Source organism: Eptatretus burgeri, chromosome 4 (assembly GCF_056783735.1).
Source record: "Eptatretus burgeri isolate ZD-2024b chromosome 4, Ebu_testis_v1, whole genome shotgun sequence".
In the NCBI taxonomy this organism is placed as follows: Eukaryota; Metazoa; Chordata; class Myxini; order Myxiniformes; family Myxinidae; genus Eptatretus; species Eptatretus burgeri.
In genome coordinates this window covers 57,785,232-57,811,369 of record NC_140964.1, presented here as the reverse complement: position 1 = coordinate 57,811,369, position 26,138 = coordinate 57,785,232, and the positions used below count along the sequence as shown (strand labels likewise).

At 43.4% G+C, this 26,138-nt stretch overlaps 1 long non-coding RNA gene across 1 annotated transcript in view; it reads right to left on the bottom strand.

Annotated features, from left to right (window-relative positions):
• Positions 1-495: 495 nt before the first annotated feature.
• Positions 496-26,138, bottom strand: part of LOC147028121 (uncharacterized) — a 78,577-nt gene continuing 52,934 nt past the window's right edge. Inside the window, exon 4 of the long non-coding RNA XR_015057436.1 lies at positions 496-779. This is a non-coding gene — a long non-coding RNA (uncharacterized LOC147028121). The remainder of the gene's footprint in view (positions 780-26,138) is intronic.

Genomic DNA, 26,138 nt, shown 5'->3' with positions numbered 1-26,138 from the left:
AGTGCATGGCAAGGAGATTGATGGACCAGAGGACCAGAGTCACAAAAAGTGCTTGCAGCCTTTGCTAGACTGAAGCTCAGTTGGGGTGACAGTGGTCCAGGTAAACAATTTGGAATGTTCACTTACAGCCTAAGGCAATGTTTTGTTTATAAAAGTAGTTTGGGTCTTTTATGAACTCCAATAAATATTTGGTTTGGTACAACTCAATGTCAAAATGATCTATCCTATGGGGGAGGAATTTTTTTTTAATGTTTTATCCATGAAAAGCTCACATTTAGTTTAAACCGAAACCTTTGTGAATCCACTACATTTGTAGGTTTGCTGAAGTGGAACCTGAATTCAGTTTCTGTTGTGGAATAAGAAATACCAAAGATCCTAAGAAGTAGCTGTCATGTGCAGCCTGTGGCTGGGGGTACAGCTGTGCCACGATGCAGTGCCCTCTATTACCAGTACACTGGTACTCATTTCGCCAACTTCAGAAGGATGAGAGGCTGAATCAATCCCACTTGATGTTTATTCAACAGCCGACAGGGGCTCAAAGTCGAGACTTTAAGCCAGCCACTTTAACCGTTAAGCCAACACCAGGCTTAATCCTGAGAACTGACATTCCATTTTGCATTATTGCTTGGAGCATAATCAAATGAAAGAGCAAATACTACATTGTTGTGATCAGCAGTAAGCAAAGAGTAAAGCTAGTCATCAGGAGGAACCTGGGTTGGATTCGGGTTTCAGCTGCTACTCCTCTACCATCAGACCCATCCATGTGCACCCAGATGAACCTTCAAAAAAAAAAGAAGAGAACAGTAAAGAAGAACAGTAATGGAAACCTCTTTTGATTGACGACAAACAAGCAGACTGGAGCACAGAGTTTAGACACAATCAAAGGGTCTTTAGGGCTTGCATTTTGAAAGAATGGAGCAGACATTAGAACAGGGCTCAATGTCTTTTAGTGAAGACACACAAAGCGAGATACCAGTAAACTTGCAAAGCTCATAAAGAAACAGAATTAGCAGTCAATACACATGTGAAACATGCCTCATGTAAAAATTAAAAAAAAAAAACAACATTAATAGAGAAGCAACAGGTGATTATGTAGGTATTCAGATATACTTTGACTTGTTAAATACACTTTGTATAATGGACATACACAAACATTGAGTTTGAAAAGTTACAGTTGTAAATGGGAGGGAAAACGTAATCTGAGAAAGAGTGGAATTGGTGAGTATTGTGGGGGATTGCAGAGGTAGTAGAAGATGTACAAGTACAGGAAACCTGAATAGTTTAAGGTGAAACAAAACATTACAGTACAAATTTGTGAGGGATTGCTATCACTCGAAACACCTGCTCTCTTTGGGAGCAGCCTGCAGTAGGGTTGATGATCATGGGGGAGGTGGGGCAAATATCTTTTGTGCCATGGCTAATAATCCCAAACTAGCCGAAACCCCGTCACAGACGGATTCCGTTCATTCAACCACACTCACCAGCTCACCCACACTCGAGGGACATGGACTGGACAGAGCGTGCTTGCCCTCGCCTACTCATCCCCGCCCCTGCCCCATTCCCCCCTGCCTTCAATTTGCTTACCCCCGCCCAAAAATTTGCTTACCTTTCCCCCCGCCTCTTCATCCCCCGCCCCCGTCTCTTCACTCCCCGCCCCCGTCTCTTCACTCCCTGCCCCCGTCTCTTCACTCCCTGCCCCGTCTCTTCATCCCCCACCCCGTCTTGTCACTCCCTGCCCCTGCCTCTTCCATTCCCTGCCCCCGCCTCTTCACTTCCTGCCCCCGTCTCTTCATCCCCCGCCCCGCCTCTTCACTCCCTGTTCCTGTCTCTTCATCCCCCGCCCCCACCTCTTCACTCCCTGCCCCCGTCTCTTCACTCCCTGCCCCCGTCTCTTCATCCCCCACCCCCGTCTCTTCACTCCCTGCCCCCGTCTCTTCATCCCCCACCCCCGCCTCTTCACTCCCTGTTCCTGTCTCTTCATCCCCCGCCCCCACCTCTTCACTCCCTGCCCCCGTCTCTTCATCCCCCGTCCCCGTCTCAACAAAGTGTTTATTCTGCTTCAGAGTTGAAGTTTGACTATTGCCACTATGTGCGATGCACTCTTACAGGTACGAAGTTTCTTTAGTCCAGGTCACAGTACCGAGATAAACGTGACGCGACTGCAAGGAGGAGCACAAAATTAGTCCTTCAGTATTAATATATCGATGTTTGTCGCAGGGGTCAGTAAACCACATGCACTGTGGTACATGTACAAGCGAAAATTGTAAGTTGTCTTCCCCCCCCCCCCACCCCACAAGAGGGGAGATTTTTTTGTGTCCGTTAAATGACTCTGGGTATGACCAACACATATCAATTTCTTTTGTTTTGCTCTAACAGGAACACAAACAACATGGATAAACGCTGTTTATTTATTATGTCATAAAAGGTAGCCGAGTGGCTGGACATAGATGCACTTGCTCCATTATGTTTAGATTATAATCTAAATATTGATATCTAAAAATAAATTGATAATTATCCATGTACCACACTCGAGTTGGTGCTGCCGAAGCAGTCTATTGGTAATGGTTTTGCTATAGTGATTACTAGTGATAACTAACCTCCTCTTCATGAAAGATACTGTGGAATATTTAACGTCACCCAATAACCAGTGCTCCAGACTGGTCCACTGGCTTAACAACCTTCCTTAACAACCTTAACAACATTAACATGACACACACACACCGTTGTATCGCCTTGCATGTGGAACATCAAGGTGACAGTTTATAGATTGGTTGAAATTGGAATCCATGCAAGACAGCTTAAAGGTGAGTACGCATATCTCTAAGCAATCCTGCCAGCCCAGAGGGATTAGAAAATTAATTTAATCTGAATAGTGCCCATTAACATTAACAATTAAAAAAATAAGAGTGAGGAGGAATGGTGGAATGGTGGAAATGAGTGGACAGTGTCCTTTGCAAGGAATCAGGCTTTGAATTACAAGTTAAAAGGTGTTTGCAAAGGACAGAGACAAGATAGAAATAACTACAGTAGAGATGGGTAGACAGCATATCAGCATCGAAGATGTGAGTATAGCTTGGAAAAGTGGGAGAGACAAGCAATGGAAAAAACAAGTGGAACATCTCGGAAGAGGCCCTCATCGGAGAATACCTCCTGGCCATCAACCCCTTTGTCGTACCTAATAATCACATTTTGAGACTGAACCATGGGGAAAAAAGCTGAAAATTTCCACTTACAGTGATCTTGTACTTTGTAAAATCCTTTGAAAAACTTTCTATCTTGACTTTAAGAAATTAATATTTGAGAAAAAGTAACAAGGACTCTCAGAACAATCCATTATTGGACACTCAAGTTAAATTCAAAGTTAATAATAATGAAACCTAGAGACGTTTCATAACAAACAAATGGTCATAATGAAAGGCTGTTTCACTGTGCGTCTCGTGTGATCAGCTGTGTGGAAATGACTGAAGAAAACAATCACCACCCTCCTCCTTCAAAGAAACAAAAAAGGAAAGAAGACAGCGAGGGAGGAAGGAGTTGCAAGTTTAAATTGTACAAGATTTTCATAGCCTTTATTGCTTATCCTGGGTGGTCAGTCTGGATCAACTCACGGACAAAGCGCTTTGAGTAACCAAGCAGTGGACAGGAGCGTGCTAAGGCACAAGGCAAACAGGACGCGAGGTGTAGGCCATCGACTTACAAAACAGACAAACGACACAGCCAGGATTAGCATTTGAGCAAACTGCCCATATTGTGGTAGCTTGGGGCTGCAAAGGGACCATGTTTAAACTTGCGATCCTTCGCTTGCTGTCCTCAGCCCAGGCCTATCGATTGTTGCAGTGGACACAAAGTGCAGGTCCTGTCAATCATGACTCTCTCTGAAGGACCTCACTCCACTCGTATCAATGGTTGCTAAGCCCTCAGAGCTACTCCCGATACAAACATCGGGTTCTGCTTAGAAGGCCTAACCAATAATTATATTTGACACGTGCTTTTTCATGGAGCACTTGATTACACATTTTATATCGGGAATGCTGCTCGTTTTCATGTTGGATTGAAATTTGATACAATTATGAACGAATAGTAAAGAAGAACGATTGATTGCGGAGGATCATCAGGTCGGGTCAGGAATGGGAGCATGCGCCAGAGCAGTGTGACCACTCGTTGGCTTTTTTCACAAGATCTTGGCTATTCGTTGTTCACTTTGGCGTCTTGGATTTCTATAGGTTTTCTATTATCATCGCTTCTCCGAAACCTTGTGAATTCTTGGCTTTTTTCATTGGCTCACCTTGGCATTTATGAAAATGAGGAGTGGTCACACTGTGCCAGAACAGCACGTCGCTGCATCCGCTTTCTGCCGATACTCCAGGGGCCTCCGTCTGGCCATGCCTGGCCCATCCCAATCTCCTTGAGATGCCGATCAACCTGCTGCAACCACGAGGCACGTGGTCGGCCCACTGGCCTCGTCCACTCATGAGACTCCCCCGCTGAGAGAATCTGGTGAGCAGGATCAGCGTCAGGAAAACGAGCCACATGTCCATATAGCCGCAACTGACGTTCACGGACCATGCAGGTAACAAATCTCATTTGTGTCTCTCTCAGCAACCGCTCGTTGGACACAAAGTCCGACCAGCGATGGCCAAGGATTCTCCGAAGAGACTTGGTACCAAAGGAATTAAGTCTCCGTCTCAGATCCCTGGTCAGAGTCCAAGTCTCACATCCATAGAGCAAGACTGGAAGCACCAGGGACCTGAAGACTCGGACTTTCATCCTCCCACACAGGTACCGGCAGCCCCACACCCCATTATCCAGTGAATCCATGACTCCCCAGGCCCGATCCAGATGCTATTGACCTCTGACTCACAGCCAGCAGAGACTTGACTATCACTGCCAAGGTAAGTGAATCTCTCCATGACCTGAACATCTCAGGAGGAAAATAATGCATTTAAAATGTCAGTACAATTGAAAAAAATGTTAAAAAAAAAAAAACCTGAAACAAGATAAAGGCCTACACAACTTAATCAGTGGAGGTAATTTGCATGCTTGGTCATATTGATTATATACATACCTCGAGTACCTATTTACTGGAATGGTGACCATGAACCCCTGTGTCACAGCAATATGTGCGACAGGGATGGGTCCTGACCAACAGGTGGATGCCTGCCACACACCCACCCTATTTTTTTTTTGTATACCTTGGTCGAGGCTTGTATGAGAGCTAGCACACAACTCACAGCAAGGAGGCATGAGACAAGAGGGGCGGGAGTGGAAGGGACAAAACATTGGGGAACAGACACATTAGGTGAACTGTGGAAGGGAGAGGGATGGGGATGGGACGGGGAACATGGCGAAGAGAAGATGGACATTACAGGGACTTTCAGGAAGGAAAGCAGGGGAATTGAAGGAAGTGGGCTTGGGTGGATTATCGGGGGTAGAAAAGATCGAGGATTTGGATGGGGGAAGATAAGAGGTGGTGGTGAACAGCTGTTTTGAAAGCCTGGAGGGAAGAATGGGAAAGAATAGAGTGAGGAAGTTTATTCCAAAGGCGGGAAAAAAAGAGGAATGAAAGAGTGAAGATGAGCAGTGATTCGTGATTTTGGTAGTTTTACCAGAAGGGGGTTGTTGGCGGACCTTGAGCGCCCTGTGGAAATGTGGTGGGGACAAATCGCAAATTTAGGTACCTATTACTAGTTAATAATAACTATGTTGCAGCCAGCCAATTAATAAGAACTGTATGATAACTGTCAATATTAAATGGGAAAACTGACTCAGTTTCAGTGTGTGAAAAAACCCCATAATTGCCACGTGCCTAATGCAATGTCAGCTGCTACACTGCTAACCGCAGCACCAGTCAGCCTGCATGCCTTAAGAAGTATTTTTTTTGCCAGGATTGTCAGCCCATCTCCTGAGAAAAGGAATCAATCTATGGACATATTTCTGACTCCATAGACGTCATCTGTGTGGAGTAGATTCTTCCAAGAAAGTGAAATGACATTTTGATGTTTTTGATTATGTTTTGATATTATAAGTTTGGCAATTTTGATGTTTGTGATTTGGCAATCTCATCTGTATTTTGACGATGTTCTGATATAGGGCCTTGTGCTTGTGTTCAATTTGCCGGGACCAAGTTATTTTTATATTCGGGTTTTCTGGCGATTTTCGATCATTTTAACACAGTAAATATTAATTGAATAAAACATTTTCTGAATGTTGTGGTTGTCATAAGCAGGTTTTCCTCAAAACCAGGGTGCCCGTTACAGAGGTCTAACTAGATGTCTAACTATGTAAACATGCAAACTTCAATATGCACTGTAATACATACCAATGTACACCATCCATAGACAATAAATGTTTACCACTTCCTACCACTGTACACCATTTGTAAGTGACAAAAACCGACAGACACTTTTCCAATAACACTGCCATAAAACCTAGAAATACCCACCCCCGCAAAGGTATCGTGCCCATGCAAGATAACGTGACATGCCATTCTGTTTGGTCAAGTGAAACTCCATGAGCAGGGGTGAAGTTCCACTGGCTGACGTTCTTTTTACAGATATTTTTGTTTACAGACACTTATGGACAGTTTCGTGATTTTTCCTGGAATTGAGGCTGTGAGTTACATCAGTATGCAAAACACCAACTTTTTATCCTACCTAGAAAGTACAAAACATTTATATCAGTAAGTGCATTAGCCAGTGAGTCAGTGGTGAGAGAGATGGACACACACACACACACACACACACACACACACACACACACACACACACACACACACACACACACACACACACTCCTTCCTCATGTAGCCAAAGAAAGCCTCTTAGCCACTGAAATGGTTTCAACCCACCATGTCAAATAAATAAATAATTGGTGAGCCATCCGCGATAACGTAGACAGAATCCTCACTACCCCGGCTCCCAAGCATGTACCACGTGCATTGTCATTGGCAGTCAACATATAAATTAATAACAAGCAGAGAGGCGACAATGGTTTGTGGGCATTATTGAACAATGCCACGATAGGTACAATTGAGTTCGTGGAAGCTTTTGAGGAAGCCCTACCGTAAAAACCTGTCTCTTCCATTAAAATTGACCAAATCAAATCGGATTTTTTTATATGTTGTACTTATGGACATTATGCACAGCTTCTAGGAAATGAAATTGCGAGAGAAAAAAATCGAGAAAAAATAAATAAATATATAAAAAGTTCAAATGGGCGTGGCTCCACCCACAAGGGACATAGGATGCCCCTCATACAAAAAGACACAACTAGACCATGATATCTAGCTTGTGTCTAAGTTTCATCAAGATCGCATCAAACGTCACGGAGCTATGCTCTGGAGAGAGTCACAAACAGACAGACAAGCCGGTAGGTGACGAGGAATTCGCTAGGATCGAAGCGCTGGATACGATGCTTTTCATTCTGACCGATCCACCGACGAAAATTCATTGCCAAGACGTATTGGTTCACATTCAATTGTTCCTCTGTCTGGCAAGATTTTTCCTATTGCGTATTTTGCCAACTGGCACTCCTCATAAAAAATGACGGTAAATCGACACCCTTTTGTTGAAGGACTACCATTTGAAAAATAATCGGTTTGCTGGTTTGTGCTGTGGAGCCTCGCATTGCAGACACACACACACACACACACACACACACACACACACACACACACACACACACACACACACACACACACACACACACAGACGGAAAACACGATAAACTTCTCTCAATGCTCTTGTTTGACCACACCTCCTGAGCCACACAATATTTTTCATAAGCCACGCCCACTTTCCATAAGCCATGCCCACTTTCCTACGCCACTCCCACTTTTCATCAACCACGTCCATTTTCCCTAAGCTCTGCCCACTTTCCTAAGCCCCTCAAAAAAATGACAGTAAATAGACACCCGATTTTTGAAGGACTACCATTTGAAAAATAAAACCTCAACCAAAAATTGGCTCAAGTAAAATTTTCTAAATATCTCGAAGTGTTTAATTCCGAAGTCTCGATTCTCTACATTCAAAACTGAAGGACAAGTATTGAAAATACTGTATGCGGTTTTTCGGCCGCTGCACAGCAATGGGTGGTTGCTTGGCAACGAAATTCAAACACGCACCTTCCCACCCCATATGGCACCTGTTGGCAAAGTTTCATCGAAATCGGTTCGCTGGTTCGTGCTGTGGAGCCTCGCGTTGCAGACACACACACACACACACACACACACACACACACACACACACACACAGACAGACAGATGGAAAACCCGACAATAAGGGATATTTAGCATATATAGTGAATCCAACAGACAGACAGACACAATGAAAATAGTGGTCACTGTTGGCATCCGCGAACCAACAAGACCCAATAAACTTAATAAAGTCTCTCACCCATAATTGGAAGGAATAACCCATGAGTTCTTACCGAATCAATTACCCCAGGTGGCTTGGATTATAAATAAATTGACTCCTCCCATGCCCTTCTCGCCAAAGAAAGCAGCATAAAGCAACCATGCAAAGCTACACAAGGTAAGCCCTTTGCTATTTCAAACTTCACCCGAGTTCCGCTACAACTACAAAACATTCACAGGTCATACATACATGACATTCCCATTGTTACAAGCCCCCTCAGCCACCAGACCAGTTTCATCATGTATTGGTAAGTAATCAGCGACAGCGTAGACAGAAACACATACCATCCAGTCTCCCAAACATGTACCATGTACAATGTCAATAGCAGTCAAAATATAAAGTGCACATGCCTCCCCCCAAAACTTCAAGTGCACGTCCCTCCCCCTCCTCTCCAAGTGTGCATCCCTCTTCCCTCCCAACTCCAAGTCTGCATCCCTACAAATTTCAGTACACATCCCTCCCCCTTCCTCCCAACTCCACATCCACATCCCAACCCCTTACCAACTCCAATTCCACATCCCTCCCCTCTCTCCCAACTCCAATGCTGCATCCTTCTCCCCTCCCTCACAAGGATTGAAACACAGACTGATTATACCTGTAGCAGAATCGAGCCAAGATGCAAGTTATCAATTTAGCGGGTCTCTGATTTACAGAGATTTGCAGTTGCAGCTGTAGCGGGACTCCGATTTACAGTTCTTCATTGTTTTCAACTATTTTTTTTATTTTATTATTGTTGTTCATTTGTTCTCCAAATACCCCCAATTATTTGGGGTATTAGGACCATATGCAAGGCTCTGTGAAGTCAAGAGCTTTTCCTCACTGAAGGCCATGTCAACAACCCTCCAGGATTCCCAGTTTCACTTCACTTCTGATCACATCAAATAAAATAATAAAATTATAAAAACCCACTTTTGATTCATAATTATACCAACTCGTTTTTCAATACCTCCAACTTGCTACTGATGGATTAATATGAAGTCTGTGGTTCAATTGTATGAGAATTTGTTTGTCGGCAAAAGAATGAAGTTTTCTTGGTGAAGTAAAATGGATGAAAAATAAATTATTCAGCATTTTGTTGTTGTTGTTTGCTTTGATTTCCTTTAACAGCACAATAGTCACTAACTGTAAGTCACTAAGGTTTCTCGGTAAAGTAAACCAATGGAGAGGAAATAATACATTGACGGAATTGACTGAATAGTTTGTGTTATAATATTCTTTTTTTTACTTCCGGTAGATGTGCAAACCAACGACTCTAAGCATATACCCCAAGTGCGCAACAAAAATTAATACAACTCAAAATTGCATGAATATTGATATTTGTAACCCTCTCCGTGCACTGTCGGGACTCAAGAGCTCTAGAATGAGGTATCATTCAGCATTGTACATGTTGTGGTTACGACGTTTACCCCACTCAGACACGATATGGAAACTTGCATATATTCGACCTCGTGATTAATGAGGCTGAGCTTACCTCATCATGTGATGACCTATGACCTATATCTTATTCTATAAACCTCTGCACCACCATATGCTGCTGCTTTGGTAAACAGAATGCACTCCACTTACAGAGACCAAACGGTCTTATTTACACAGTTCATATTTATAATCACATATGTGCATCAGTAATTATTCAACACAACGCAAGCAAACATTTCCCTTACCTGTGCACGGCACTCGCAAACCCTTGGAATATTGGACATCTACCGTGAACTTAGCACCTCCAAAATATGGGCCTGCTTCCATTCCAACAGGGACAGATGAAGAGACAGTTGGGGATGGACCCCCCCTGACCTGGTGCAATGGTTGCATTATATATTGTTGCGAATTCGTGCCCACCGGCGTGCGGACGGCCACGTAACTCGAATCGCGGCATATTGCCCACCGGACGGACAATTCTGTCGTGACCCTCTCGGACCAACGCCGGGAGCTAGTCACGGGTGGGCCTTTCGACCTCACCACAATCGTGCCAATCGGCCACCCGCGTAGGATAGGGTTGTTCGCCAAACTCGACATACCTAAGTACCCACGCGGATGGTAGACCGGGCAATCGTATCTCGCCACAGGTCGACTCCGGACACGAGCTGCTTGGGCGGCCCGTTCCGTACTATCGGGATAACTGAGCAGTGTTATCGTCGACCTGGACGGTTCAGATTAATTACCAGGATGTTGCACCCACTACGAACCCCTTACGTGAAGCAAGATGGAGGGTCAATAAAGAAAAGACGAAGCGAAACGGGCACAGTTCAACAAGCAAGCATTTTATTTCCCGGCACACGGAGAGCACATTCAGCCATTCAGCCATTCAGAATCAAAATGCACATAAAGCAAATGTAAGAGCGAAAACCAACTACGCGCACACACAGTAACACTTATACAGTTTTACTTCACAGACGGTGCCAACACACATTTACACAAAAGCAAAGAAAGAAGCCACCCTCACAGACAAGGAGGCAGACAGGCCCGTAGGCCAAATGTGCGCGTGACCTGGAGGAGCGGCTAGGTCCGCGAGACCGGGTAGGTCTTACCCGCGTCCTCGTGACGTGTTGGCGGGAAAGCCGCAAATGTGGCCGTGCCGCTGTGCCCCGACTCCGTGCCCCTTGGCGGGTTTCGTTGGCACGGTGTTTGGGGTGGGGTGGGAACGGGGCCCCCTTTTGCACTATCTCAGCGTGGGGGAAAGGGGGAATTGTTGATGCCCTGGGGGAGGGGAATGGCTGGCTGGCTTGGGACCCATGACGAGAGGAGCGATCCCCCACACCGCAACCTCGTCGCGGACCGCCGTCCTTCTTGCCTCGGACCCGAGCTCCCTTGCTTGCAGTTCCACCGCGCTCACTCCTCTCAACTCCGCCAACGCCAACGCAACGCACGACAGAAACTTAAGGCCAAACCGCCCCGCGCTCGCCAATTGGACGGAGGAGAAGTGGGCGTGAAGCGTTTCTGATCCGAATTTTCCCCTCGGAAAGGCCGCCATTCGCGCTCGCGGCCCCGTGCGTTCGGCACCAATCGCCGAACGGGCCCGAGACAGCCCGACGTTCAGTGTTCACAGGTGGTGCAGGAATGGCCGTAGAAGCGATGATGTGGAATGAATTCGTGAAGGTAAAGGTGAAGGTGGTGGAGGGTTGGCGTTGTGGTTATTGTCTGCGGGTTGGAGCGTGGTTGTAGTTGGTGATGATGGCTGGCGTGGTGGTTAAGGTGGTTGTTGTGTGATGGCGGTTGAGACGTGGTTGGTTCAAAATAACGACAGAAAATAAAAAATGGCTAACTCAAAGCGTCGCAGCCCGGATGAATCACATAAACTCCCTCTATACAACGGGTTTGGGCTAACTACACATATACCAATGAAGATATCTCACCTGAGGGCCCTTTATGGTGTAAGGCGAATTTCCACAGCCGTAACAATATATACTGGTCGACCCATTTCAGCTAATGCCTTTCAATCCGAACAAATCTCACACTCTCACTATCTCTCTCTGAAAGGACCATCTGGGAAACCCTCCTATTTATTTTATTACTAATCCTCTTGAAGATGTTTATATATGCTCTCCCTCCATTTCTGCCCTCACTTCACCATCTTCCTAACATTGATATGTTGACATGTATATATCCCTCCCTTGCCCCCACCCAGCACAGAAGCGATGTGATGCATGAATTACTGTTTGCGTTAGTTTTTCATTGTTTTTAGGCATCCCAGGCTGGCAATGCATTACATCAGTGATAATGTCATGAAGAGAAGATGAAGAGAAATGAATACTTACATGAAATGCTAACCAATGGTACCAAAGGAACTAAGTCTCTGTCTCAGATCCTTGGTCAGAGTCCAAGTCTCACATCCATAGAGCAAGACTGGAAGCACCAAGGACCTGAAGACTCGGACTTTCGTCCTCCCGCATAGGTACCGGCAGCCCCACACCCCATGATCCAGTGAATCTGAGGTTCATTTGTATGTTGTACTTAATACAAATTGTATGTTGCGCAATGGAATGCTGATTCCAGATATCAGAGAGAAGGATACAATGAAATACATTTACTGACAGTTTAAATAGAATGTTGTCTTGGGGTTACATGGAGTACTTTACAAGATGATAGGAGAAGACTGTATCTCTATAGCTTCACTTATTTCCCCCCCCTCCCCCCAACAGCATGTGAGCAAAAAACTCAGCTTGGGACAGATTTGACTACTTTTTGCAACATTTTGTCTGCCCAAAGAGATACAGAAAAGTCGCCCAAGCCTAAATGGGAACACACCTGCCTGGGTGCATGTAAAGCCACCCGTGGACCCCGACTCCTCTGGATCTCAGGAAAACAACCCACTGTGCATGCCTGTGATAGCAGAATGCATGCTGCAAGACATTATTCATTGTTCATCAGAAAACAAGCATTCATATTTAAGTTACCATCAGTTTTTTTATTATTAATATTAATTATTAAATTGACTTTGCACCGGCCCATATGGTAGGTAGTTTGCAGTTCCAGCAGCTTCCCATTCAGCGAGCTGAGAAAGTTATCCAAGTCCTTTCTTGTGGCACAGCTATTTTCAGCTTATTTCGAAAGGTTTCTGAGCCATTTTAAGTAACAATACTCATCTCCAAAACACAATATACTGCATGATTCATTGAACGCCAACGTTACCTGGGGTTTCTGCACAAGCGTGCCAAAGCATTCTGGGGTGGAATACATATTGTTATGTTTGTGGGGTAGATGGAGGAATTTTATAGTAAAGATAACATTGCATAGTATAGCATGGTCCGTGGATGAGCAGGAGACATCTCGATGTAATTTGAGTAGGGAAAATTGTCAGCTTAAGATTGTTACATGTCACCACACGGGGGTGGTGCTGTGTTAACCTTACTATGGTTTAAGGCTAGTTTATTCAGGTATGTCATGGCCCGCTTGTGACCTTTTCCTACGTTTTTGCATTTACATGGCCAGCTATAAAAAGGAAAGACATTTTAACAAGAACCGGCAGGCCACGCCCCCGAGGCTTGGGATTGGTCAGTGTGATGTCAGAAGAGGCGAGAGAGACAAGAGGGGAGTTGGTGTGAGGAACGCGGTTGAGACAGAGGGTCTCGGTTTTGCTCTCCTCTCAGCAAGACAAAATAGTAGCGCGATTCTCGTTGTTCACGCTGTGTGAATGTGCTCGCATGTTGGAACAGGATGTTGGCCATTGCCTGGTTGGCTGGGTCATGAAGTTTGTTCGTTTTTGAGAAGAGAGGGAGAAGAAGAGTGCTTCTTTTGGCCTTGTCTCAGAGCCTCAGCAATCGTTCCATTGTATGTTCAAGGAGAAAGGCGAGGTCTTTAGCTGTGAGTGGGTCTGGTGTTGATAGAGGACTGGCGTTGGCAATCTCCATCATTAGAAGAGACTGTACAGCGGTTCCTGGCATTTGAAGCCATCCGCACGAATTATCTCACATACGGTTCCACACAGAGTGACTTGGCGCCAAGTTGGGTGCATTTTCCCGCGCGGTGACTACGTGGTTCGATCGCCAGGCTCCTACAAGATCATGTCTGGACAACAGCTAAGTGCCACAACAAAGGGAGGAATTTTCTTTTGTTTTTATCTTTCCCCTTGTCTGTGTTTGTAACTGTGTGATGTCTCAAACTAAGTTTTAGTTCACCTCACGTTTCATTACCTCATGCTTTGATTTATTTTTATTATCACATGTTGATTTATTTTCATTATGAATCATTGAATTATTTTTATTAAACCCTTATTTGTCAAATCTACTGTGTTTGTCTATTTTTTGTGGGTTTGAGTATAAACCTGTGTGTTTACATCCTGGTGAACGCCTCTGGTACGCGCTTCACCGCCTCCCTCCCACGCATATCATAATCTCCAAGGATATCGGTTGTTCGCCTCCAAGAAAAAAAAACATTCGGCTGTTCATCCAGGTCAGTGTTAACCGCCCTGTCCACAACGACTGATGTCAGGAGTGGGATAATTAATTTAACCCCTTGGACACGACAGCTGGTGTCGGAGCAGGATTTTTTGAGCCCCCCCCCCTCCCTCACCATGACAATTGGCATCAGGGTGGGATTTTTGAACCCATCAGGACCACGACATTTGGTGTCGAAGAGAGCTAAGCTTAAAAAGAAAGAAAGAAATCAATTGGGAATCTAAATTTTTCAATGATCACCTCTCTTCCATCGAGGGAGAGGGGGTTGTCGTGATCGAGGTACAAATCGTATAGTTATTTGGTGCCGGGAGAAAAGAATGCTTGGGAATTTAAGGGAACCTTTTTTTTTCTGAGGAGATTAAACGTGCTTGGGGAAAGGATGGATGAGATTGTACACAAGATGGCTTTGTTCGTGCTCGATGATGAGGATGAAAGAAGCGAGCCAAGGGTGGAGTTTCTTGAGAATGATATGGTAGACGTTTTCCCCATCCTGAGCATCTGTGCCCCCCTCCCCCACAATAGCAGGAAATGAGACACAGGGAGCAGGTGTGGTGACTCTCCAGGTCATTTTAAAACAATTAATGAGTGAATTGAGGAGACAAAATTAACAAAGGGATGAAAAAAGAAGAATAAACAAATGAGTGATTTGATGGGAATAATTACTAGAATAACAAACAAAATTGTTGAACAAACGAATAAAATGAAGGAAATGTATAAACAAACGAGTGAATCGAAGGGACGAATTAATGGAATGGAAAACAAAGTTGATGAACAAAAGAATGACATGAAGGGAACGAGTGAACAAATATAATTGGACAGGTGAGTGAATTGAAGGGACAGATTGATGAACAAAGGAGTGAAATGGGGGAAATGCAGAAAGAAATGGCATTAGAAGGACAAATTAATGGAATGGAAAATCGAAATTGATGAACAAAGGAATGAAATGGAAGAAAAGTTGGAAGAATAAATTGGGTCAACAGCTCAAAGAATTGACAAAGTAAATGAGGACCTGGAGGGCCATCGAGCTTGTGTGGATTCCAGAATGCAACAGCAGGTAGAGGAATGGGGATTTTGTAAGCGCCAGGGTGGTGGTTTGGCTGAGGAGGTGAAAAAGTTGGAAACCCGTGGAACAGAACAAGAGCTGGTGTTGGTTGATAAAGGCTTGTGGGAGCCACAATTGACTGGGGAAAGGATGGATGAGATGTTACAAGAGTTGGTAAATACTTGGGACAATACCATCAAGGGAGAGGTGGTGGAACCAAAAGTTTCTGTTATTCTCGAAGGTGACGTTGATGGTTCTGTTAAGACCATGCTTGGGCTGATTGACTCATACAAAGCCAATGGTGAAGTTAAACTGGGCTTACCGCACTTTGGCATTGGGGATGTTACTAAAAAGGGAAGAGCAGATTTGGAAGAGCCAGTGTTTGAACCATTTGCAGAACATGTAGTAGAGGAGAGCGACAGTAACGTTGACATGCCAAGTCCCAAACAAGGAGGTGATCTTGAAACAATCGAAAGTGAGCTTGCTGATGTAAACTCTGGAGAGAGAATTGTCCAATTTGAAAAAGTGCGAGGTGGTTTCTCAGTCACAGATGGACCTCAAGAGGAAGAGCAGGATGCTCATCAAATGGACAAGTGGGGAAGTGATGTTTTTGAAAGGAATTTGCAGAACCAATCCCAGAGTTCGGATCTGGATAATGGTTGAGAAGGCCAATTGCTCACCGTTTATGAACCTTGTGGAAGTGATACCAAGACAGAAGGTTATGATGAGTCGAGTGCTTCGCGCTGTTGTAATGCAGATGGTACAGCTGTAGTTGAGAGCGGATCTACATAACTGTTTTTTGATGATTGTACAGTAGGGAAGAACACATTGGATACTGTGAAGAGGAATGACATTGAAGTTGTGAAGATGCTCGGTGAGGAAAGTGATCTTCCTGAAGCATTGCTTCCCTGTAGTGAGAGGTTGAGGAGCAGGAAATTCGAGCAGAGAAGCTGGAGCTGGAGCCGCATGAGGCCAAAACACATCTCAACTCACTCCAACTCTCACTGCAGGCAGCAGAGCAGACGAGCGTAACAGCCCAAGGTCAGATGATGGCGGTGGAGAGTGAGAGCAACTGCAGAAAGACTTGGCAGAGCTTGAAAAGACGTTGGTGGGATGAAAGTTGGAGCTTGACTTTATGGAGAAAAGTCAGAAGGGGATAAAGAGACAAGAGGGAGTTGATGTGAGGAACGTGGTTGAGACAGAGGGTCTCGTTTTTGCTCTCCTCTGGGCACAACAAAATAGCAGCATGATTCTCATTTTTCGTGCTGTGTGAATTTGCTCGCATGCTGGAACAGGATGCTGGCCATTGCCTGTTCGGCTGGGTCATGGAGTTTGTACGTTTCCGAGGAGAAGAGAGCGACGTCTCAAATTAGGTTTTACTTTTTCTCACGTTTGATTACCTCATGCTTTGATTAATTTTTTTATTATGGATCATTGAATTATTTTTATTAAAACCTTATGTGTTAAATCCACTGTGTTTATCTATTCGTTGTGGGTTTGAGTATAAACCCGTGTGCTTCCATCCTGGTGAGTGCCTCTGGTACGTGTTTCGCCGTCTCCCTCCCGCTCGCTCCATAATCTCCAAGGACCTCGGTTGTTCGCCTCCAAGTAAAACCATTCGGCTGTTCGTACAGGTCGGTGTTAACCGCCCCCGTCCACGACAACTGGGTCAGGTGTGGGATAATTAATTTAACCTCCCTGGACACGACTATTTTCAAAAGGTGGGTATTCATAAATAGTGACAAGAAAATTAGTTTTACTGGCTGTGTGAATCTTTGATGAGAATGTGCTAATGAGAAGGTCTTAACATTCGGCTTGTCCCTTAGGTCTCTCGACCAGTCGTATTTTATTTTATGGAAATCTATTCTTTAGTCAATGAGAAAAAAATTGATACTAAAAAAACGAACAAATGTCCCTTTTTGTCTTTACTGTATTTTCTTTGCAATGTCATTTATTTTATGGCATTTCTCACACCAGTGTTGTTCACTGAAATTATTCTTACTTCATTGTTTGATAGATCGAAGCAAATTTTTTTGATAAAACTTGTAACCATTAAGTTTTGTCATCATTTTTTTTTCTTTTGTCCAAATATTAATCCTGTTGGTCAATTTTACTTTGAAAGATTTCACCTTAAGTCATTTCATGTAGTAACTGAATTCCTTTCATTATGACAGATTTGTCTGACAGGAGACGACAATAAACAGAGGCCTCGATTATATCGACCAGACTACAATAAACTGTTGCATTGGTGCTTCTCATGCAGGGGAATTGTATCAAAAAAGGGGGTGGACAAGAGGATACAGCCTGTCGGATACATGTTAAACTGGGGACCCATCTGTTACCGTTGATCGCTGGCGGAAGTTAACGATCCCACAGTCTTTCACCAAAGGGTAGGTGAGATGTTCCCATTTCCCTGGCCAACTTGCAACTTTATTTTTGGCCTTAACTGGGTCCAGTTGCATATCAGTCCTCGCCAGTCAGTTCTTGAAAGATTTCGGCTATTCTTATACACTTTAAGACACCGACTCAAATCTAAAAGTCGGACATGCGATGATGATGATGATGATGATGATGATGATGATGATGATGATGATGATGATGACGACGACGATGATGAGTTATAACAAGTTATCTCCTTCAACACAACTCCATTGATCGAAATAACAGATGTAGATCTAAATTTAGCAAAAACTGTATCAGTTGTCAACACTATAGTTTAAGCTCTGTTAACAATGAAACTGAGCAGCAGTGATAACATTCATAGGTGGCTAATCTCCAGCAATATATGGCACTCTGGTGAGTGACAGACTGGTGAGTATCTGATGGGCTGATGTCTGTGATGGAGTACATTTCAGACCATACCTGTACAGACCTAATGTTGTTTAAAAACGGATTCTTGAAATTAGATGACATACTGTAATGTACTGTACTCACCTTTATAGGGCTTTTTGAAAAAATGAGAAGTGACTGCTGTTGCCATTTATTCTCCTGAGATAAAATTGGGGATGGGGGTGAGGAGGGAGGTTTCAGCCCTCCATCCACCGCTCCCAAGTCTGAGCCAAAAAGAACAGCACTGGTGGGTTTAGATAGCTGAGATAAGTAAAATTGCTATGATAGCATTTCAATACTCCTACGGCCATAACAAATCCAATCATATATTTTTCTTTTCTCAGCTATCTAAAGCAGCCATAGTGGTGTTCTTTCTGGCTTAGATCTGGGAGAGGGGGGCTGACACCTCCTTCCTCCCGCTATCCCATCTCTCAGGAGGCTCAGAAAGCCTTTTTGGTGCAATGGTATTTGATATTTAAGATGTCAATGGAACTTATGTAGTTGAGAGTTTGTTAAACAAACACCAGGTCTGTCTTCCCCCCCCCCCCCATGCCAAATCACATCGATAATTGATGGTGCGATAAAGACATTGAGGTAGAAATACATATTCTGGTCTTCTCCAAAGTAATAAAGGTTCAATCATTTAATGTGAATGACTGAAACGTGGAGTCCTGGAAGTGGAGTACACACCACTGCATGTATGCTTTGCCAGATAATTTCCCTGCCATGGTTCTGTTGCATGAGAATACCAGCAAGAGAATCTTGACGGTTAGTGAAATCATGCTGAGTAAACATACATTGTCATCGTGTCTCTGTTGAAGACTCACCAGATCACTTTTTCTTCTTTTTTTTTTAAAGCAGTAACATTCTCCTCCGTGGAATTCGTGATCATATTAGTCACATATTCAAGAGCCCAGATCTCTGACAATCTGTCGTGAACTCCAGCAACACTGAAAACACTCTTACTCCAGTAAAAAAAAAACTCCAGTAAATGGAGACATATAGCTAGAATTAATGGTTTTTGGCAGAGTGAAAGTGCACGCGGACTGGCAGCATAGCCTAGAGGTCCCAAACTAGCTCTAAACTGTATTTACGGTGTTCCAGAGGCAGGGTGATTCACCGATGTGTGCTCCATCCCTCGGATGGATGTTAGTCTGGGGTTCCCACCTGCAGTCATTAGTTGGTGGACATTAAAGATCCCATGGTTTTCTTTAGGGTAGGCGAGCTATTACCTACACCATGGCCAAATTCCAAATTCGTGCCCTGATTCCATGAGTCAGAGTGGCAGCCCAACCAGGACTGTGGCCTAATAACTGCTTTGGCCACACAAAAGCTCTGCATAGGGCATGGTCCATGATGATGATGAAAGTGCATGCAGGTAACAGGCCCAAATAGAAACCTAATTTGGGCAAATAAACCCTATTGACGGGAATATAAACCCAATTTATGGGCATTCAAAGCTCAGAAAGGCCGTCATCATGATACCCCGAAACAGATTTTACCAGATGCATGTATTTATAGGGGTGGTCAACTTATTATTCCAAAGAACTGTATAATGGAGCTAATGAAGATGTACAAGTAACTACAACACATATTGAGACTTTTGTCATAAGATGGTCAAGTTAATGGAGCATACTCGTTTCACATGGTGGTATTGTAGGTTTATAAATGCACAGCTTAATTACTTACTTATTTTGTCTTCCGGAAGATATATGGTCAGGAAATGTGCCTAATATATTTTGGAAAGTTGATTTGTTCAAAACATATTGTTTGACAGACATTTGGCTAATACACTTTGTTGGGTGACTGTAAAGGTGAAAAAGTGAAATATTGCAGCATCAAAAGAAGCTTAAAATCAATTTATCCATCAACTGTTAAGCTGTTAGTGCAATGACATTTTCTCCCCCTGGTCACATTGACCTGCCATTACATTCTGAATGGTGCAGAAAGCTGCAGGCTTTTCTGCATGCACCAGGAAGTCTGAAAAATGCTGTGTCCAAGCTCACTCTGTCCATCAACGTCTCTAAATGGGGTTGACCCAAGGCCCCGAGGTGAGGCCCAAGCTTTAGCGTGTCACACGCCCACTGCTTGTCTTCATGACAATAACAGAGTCTGACCTGCCAGTGCGACCAAAGCTACAACCAAAGATTAGACCCCCTCCCTCACAAAGCCCCCTTGTTGCAATGCCATTTTTTTCATCCCTGCTATTTTTTTTTTTTTTTGCTTGTTGCCTAGGGGGCAAAGATCACCAGTTTAAGCGTGCTGGAGACAAAGACGCTTCCACGATGCTCCATTGAGCACAGATGCCCTCGGCGATTGTTCAAGGAAAAATGAGGCTGGAGCCAGAGTTTATTTTGTCACAGTCCAAGCCCATAAGGAGCAGTTAGGGTAGACTAGCATGGTGAGCCATGCCATCTGGAGTTACGGTGTAAGTGACAGGTTCTTCCTTTCTCACTTGTAAAGCAAGTACATTAAAACTAACTTGTGGTCTGTCATGGTTTGTGTTATTTTAATAAACCATTCCAAGTAAAACCGACTTCTGCTTCCAGTTCCTCATTGAAGGATGCACACGGCTCTGTGCTCCAGCCGAGTTACCCCAAAAGATAACTGGAACGGCACTCATAGACTGAGAGCTGGGAGAGTTTAATCATAACCTCACACCTGAGAGGTTTGATGCTCTTTATCGTGTTACATTACCTTGACATCCAACAAAACCCATTTCTTGAGTTGCGCATTTCCGGCGTTTGGAAGTGGTCGACCCTTAAAAAGCTTTTTCAGGAATATTTGAATCCAAGGCTGATTATATTATTATTTTATAACATTTAGGTTGGATACTGAATGCAAAACACTCGCGTAAGGAATTAAAATCATCGGCATTTGCAGATAAAAAGGACCAGACTACAATTTCGGATAATGAGAAAAAAAATTGTTGAAATAATTTTTTTTTTGTTGCAAATTGCTCTATTCTAATGGTATGAAACAAAAATGCAATGTATGAATATTTCTAACCTGGCACTTTCGGATAAGAAGGCCCCTTTGTCTTGAAGATATGAGAAAGGGTCTTGGGGAAAAAAACATTAATCAAAATGCCAAGCCCGAGCAACACGAGATCAAAATTTTGAAGTCCTCGTGGATAGCCAGTCACTTTTGCAAATTTTTGCCTCGATCTGTTCAGCCATTTCAGAGAAGAAGATTTTTGAAGGTTTAAAAAAAATAATAAAAAATAAATATGGCTGCCGAATCATGTGACCGATGATATCATCAAAAAACATTGTGGACCATTTTATCCCAAAGATGACCCTCAAAAATTTTCATGTGATCGGATGTAGCATTGAACATATGCAATATGACGTCATAACGAAGGCACATATGACATCACAAAAAAAATCACACTCGTTCCCCATTCGGAGTACTTGCAATGTGCCAAGTTTCAACTTTTTCCTTAGTGCGATTTCAGAGATACAGAGCTCCAAAATTTTCCGTTTTTCCAATATGGCTGTCACGCCACGTGACACATGACGTCATAATTACATTAAAACATGCTTCATGAGTCGTCACACCGATGGTGAAAATTTCATCTCAGTCTGACAAGCAGTTGCAGAGAAAAACGCGAAAGTTCTGTGCGGACAAACGAACAAATGAAAAATCACTCATATCGTGACATCTTGGCAAAACAGCACAAAGTGGAATGACACTCGGTAGAATGCGTACCTCTGCCAGGTGGAACAGTTCACGTTTTGTATCCCACTGATGGCTGGATCCAAACCAAAATCAAATCCGTTTGTTCTTGTCACCGATTCAACTCGTCCACCTTGTTTTGTCATAACTCGTCCACAACTTTTTGAGATATAGTGATATATTTAGTTTTTGGCCCGATCTATCAATTTTCGAAATTAGGCCTGTGTTGATCTTTTGACCTTAAAATTAATTGGTAGTTGAATTCAGTGACCTGGCATGAAAATGCTCTTCAAATTTCAGGTCAATCAGATGAAAATTGAGGATTTTAGAAATTTGGCCTATGTTGATCTTTTCGCCTAAGGTGACCACAAAAATAATAGGTGGTTAAATTCAGTGACCTGATCTGTAAATCCTTTTCAAATTTCAACTCAATCGGATGAAAATTGAGGATTTAGAAAATTTGGCCTACATTGGCCTTTTGGCCTATTTTGACCTTTTTGCCTATGTTTACCTCAGAATTAATAGGTGTTTGAATTCAGCGACGTGACATGAAAACGCTTTTCAAATTTCAAGTCAATCGGATGAAAATTGAGGATTTTCAAAAATTTGGCTCAAATTGGCTTATTGGCCAATGGAGATCTTTTTGATCGACTGAATTTTACGAAACTTCAATCCGCGACTGTTGCAGGGTCGGTGCCATTAATCTCTGAAAATGTCAGAACGATCGGTCGAGCAGTTTGGACTGGAGTCGATCGGACAGACAAACAAATATACAAATGAAAAATACTCAGGGAGTGACAACTTGGCAAAACAGCACAAAGTAGAATGGTACTCGGTGGAGCGCATACCTCTGCCAGGTGGAACAGTTCACGTTTTGTATCCCACTGATGGGATGGATCCAAACCAAAATCCAATCCGCTTGTTATTATCACCTATCCAACTCATCCACCTTGTTTTGTCATAACTCGTCCACAACTTTTTGAGATATAGTGATTATACTTAGTTTTTGGCCCTATCAATTTTAGAAATTAGGCCTGTGTTAACCTTTTGACCTTAAAGTTAATTGGGAGTTGAATTCAGTGACCTGATATGCAAATCCTCTTCAAATTTCAAGTCAATCGGATGAAAATTGAGAATTTTAGAAATATCACTGTAATTGTTGACCATAGGCCTATGTTGACCTTTTGGTCCATGTTGATCTCGAAAATAATTGGTGTTTGAATTCAGTGACCCGATATGCAAATCCTCTTCAAATTTCAAGTAAATGAAATGAAAATTGAGGATTTTAGAAATACCACCTTAGTTGTTGAACTTGGGACTATGTTGACCTTATCGTCCATGTTGACCTCAAAAAATAATTGGCTGGTTGAATTCAGTGACCTGAAAAAAAATCCTCTCCAAATTTCAATTCAATCGGATGAAAAATGAGGATTTTAGAAATCTCACCTTTGTTGTTGACCTTTGGCCTATGTTGACCTTTTGGTCCATGTTGACCTCAAAATAATTGGCTGGTTGAATTCAGTTACGTGAAATATAAATCTTCTTCAAATTTCATGTCAATCGGATGAAAATTGAGGATTTTAGAATACGACCTTTGTTGTTGACCTTTGGCTTTTGTTGACCTTTTGAACCACAAAAAGAATAAGCTTCTTCCTTTTGACAAACTCTACCATGTGGTGAAGTTTCATGAAGATCGGTTTTAGATTGTGACCTGCAGGCGGCAAACAGACAAACAGACAGACAGACAGAACAAGCCGGTAGGCGGCGATGGGTCGCCGAGCATGGAAACTATAAGATATAGAGCAAAATGGATGTCATATAGCGGATAGGGAATCACCTTAAGATTATGCATATCAAATCTCATCCAGTTCCATCGACTGATAACTACTCGGTATCCATTTGAATGAAAAGTACCGAAAATGCGGTTTGAAATCGGAAATCCCCAAAGTTCGAGGGGGTGCTGTGGGTGAACAAAGAGCTAAATCGAAAATCCGGCTCGATCGTTTGTGCACAATGTATTCCAGACGATTAGTGTGAATTTTCATGACTATCCGACGATAACCCTAGGAGGAGTAGCATTTGGCGCGAAGACACCACCAGCTCTCGCATATTATCGATTTTAGCACTAATTGACCTTTGACCCCTGACCTAAGCGAAATCGGTCAATATGTCCTGAGGCAAAGTTGTAGTACTCATTGAGTACCATGAACCTGCAAAGTTTCATTCGTATTCATGCACTCACCTGGTCCAAGGGGGCCTTCAATTTTCACCAATTTTCGCGCATTCCCTAATTGTAGGGGGTGCTGCGAGTAAAGTATTCCATATATCACAAAAATCGGAATATATTTGATAGAGCATCACCTGTAGATCATTCGTGCCAAATTTCATAACCCTACGTGGGATAATGGCTTTCGGAATTGATTTCGCGTGAACCGTACCGATTTTGAAGGTTTTTCGGTTGTTGCTCGGGAACCAAAGCGTCCCTAGCAACCATCACAATTTCCAAAGCACGAGGTCATAAGATGTACCTACCACCCGAGTTTGGTGAAAATCCGCCCATGTTTATTTACTACCAATTATGCTGATGCCAAACGAACAAACGTCCAAACAAACAGACAGAATTACTGACAATAAGGGTCACCTATTTCGGCGACACAATTACTGACAATAAGGGTCACCTATTTCGGCGACCCAATAACACAATCGACTGACCAACATACTTGAAAAATCTTCGATTTTGCAAGTAACAAACAGAAAGACAAACAGACAGAAAGGGGTGAAAATACAACTTCCTTCACCTTCAGTGGTGAAGGTAAATATCATTCTATATATATCGTTTTTGGCCCTATCTCTGAATGATGAAGAATCACTTAAAAATTTGGAAGGAGGGGGGATTGGAGTGTGGGGGTGGGAAGGAGGGTAGAAAGGACAATGGTTTTGGATTGGAGATGATCTAAGATGGTGGTGAACAGCTGTCTTGAACACCTGGAAGGAAGAATGAGATTGAAGATAATGTGAAAGTTCGTTCCATCGGCAGGAAAAAGAAAAAAACGAATGAACAGAGGTGAGCAGAGAGCCGGGATTAAGGTGGTTGCCTCAGAATGATCAAGTACCGTGTGTGCCCTGCAGAAACCTGAGGGGTACAAAGCACAGAAAGAGCAGAGGGTGCAAGACCAGAAAAGATGTGATGGAAGACAGAGAGACCATCGACCTGTCTGTGATGGAGATGTGTTTGACGAAGCATCAGCGCAGGAGATTCCAATAATCTTGAAGACCTTTGTTTCCACAGCATCAAGCCGAGCAAAATGTAAGGCAGGGGAGCCATCCCAGAGGGGAGAGCAGTATGCCATCAAGCTGTGGATGAAGTCCTTGTCTGTGGATAGGAGTTCAGGTGTTCTAAGGAAAAACGTTGTACAATGGTGGATGCCCAGTCGGTGGCTGGCTTTGGAGGAAAACTTTGAAATGTGGTTTGCCCAAGAATGATCATGGCTGATAGTGAGACCCGGGAGTTTGACTGAACTTCCTCAAGAGGATTGTTGAGAAAGTAGGATGAAGGGTTTGCCAGACAGTCTTTTCAGAGAGAGATGATGAGAGTGTGAGATTTGACAGAAATGAAATAAATATTCCAAGTGTTTGACCATCTTGTGATTTTGTCTTGGGCTGAAAAGAGGGAAGAGGCTGCAGCCTGCCTGTCTAAAGGTTGAGGAATGTTAGGCACAGGGTGGAGTCCTCAGCAAATAGAGAAAGAGGATTTTCCAGGGAGTCGGATAGATCATTGATGAAGATCAGGAATAGGAGTTTCCCCAAAATACTGCCTTGGGGCACTCCAGCCTTGACAGGGAGAGTAGACGAAAGGATTCCTTTGAGAGTGACATGTTGGCGACATGAATAGAGGAAGTCAACAAGCCATGTGTGGAGTTACACAAGAATACAAAAAAAATTTAGATGCAGATGGAGGCCATTCAGCCCATCATGCCTGTTCCACATCAACACCAGACCAAGAAAAGAAAAAATGCGTTTTTTGTGTTGTGTGTTTTTTGTAGTTTTTTTCTGTAGTTTTATGGAGTTTTTTTTTTCTTAAATTCTTGTATTTTTTCTTCTTTCCATCGGAGGGGGCATGGGCGAAGACGTTTCTTGGGGGAAAAAAAAAAACACAACACCCCTTGATGAGACCCCCCACAAACAACACTGCACCGATTCACACAATCACCCATCAATGATCAAGCGACCTCAAAGTCCTGCCAACATCCCCACACCTCTCAAGTTCCAATTTAAACTTATCTA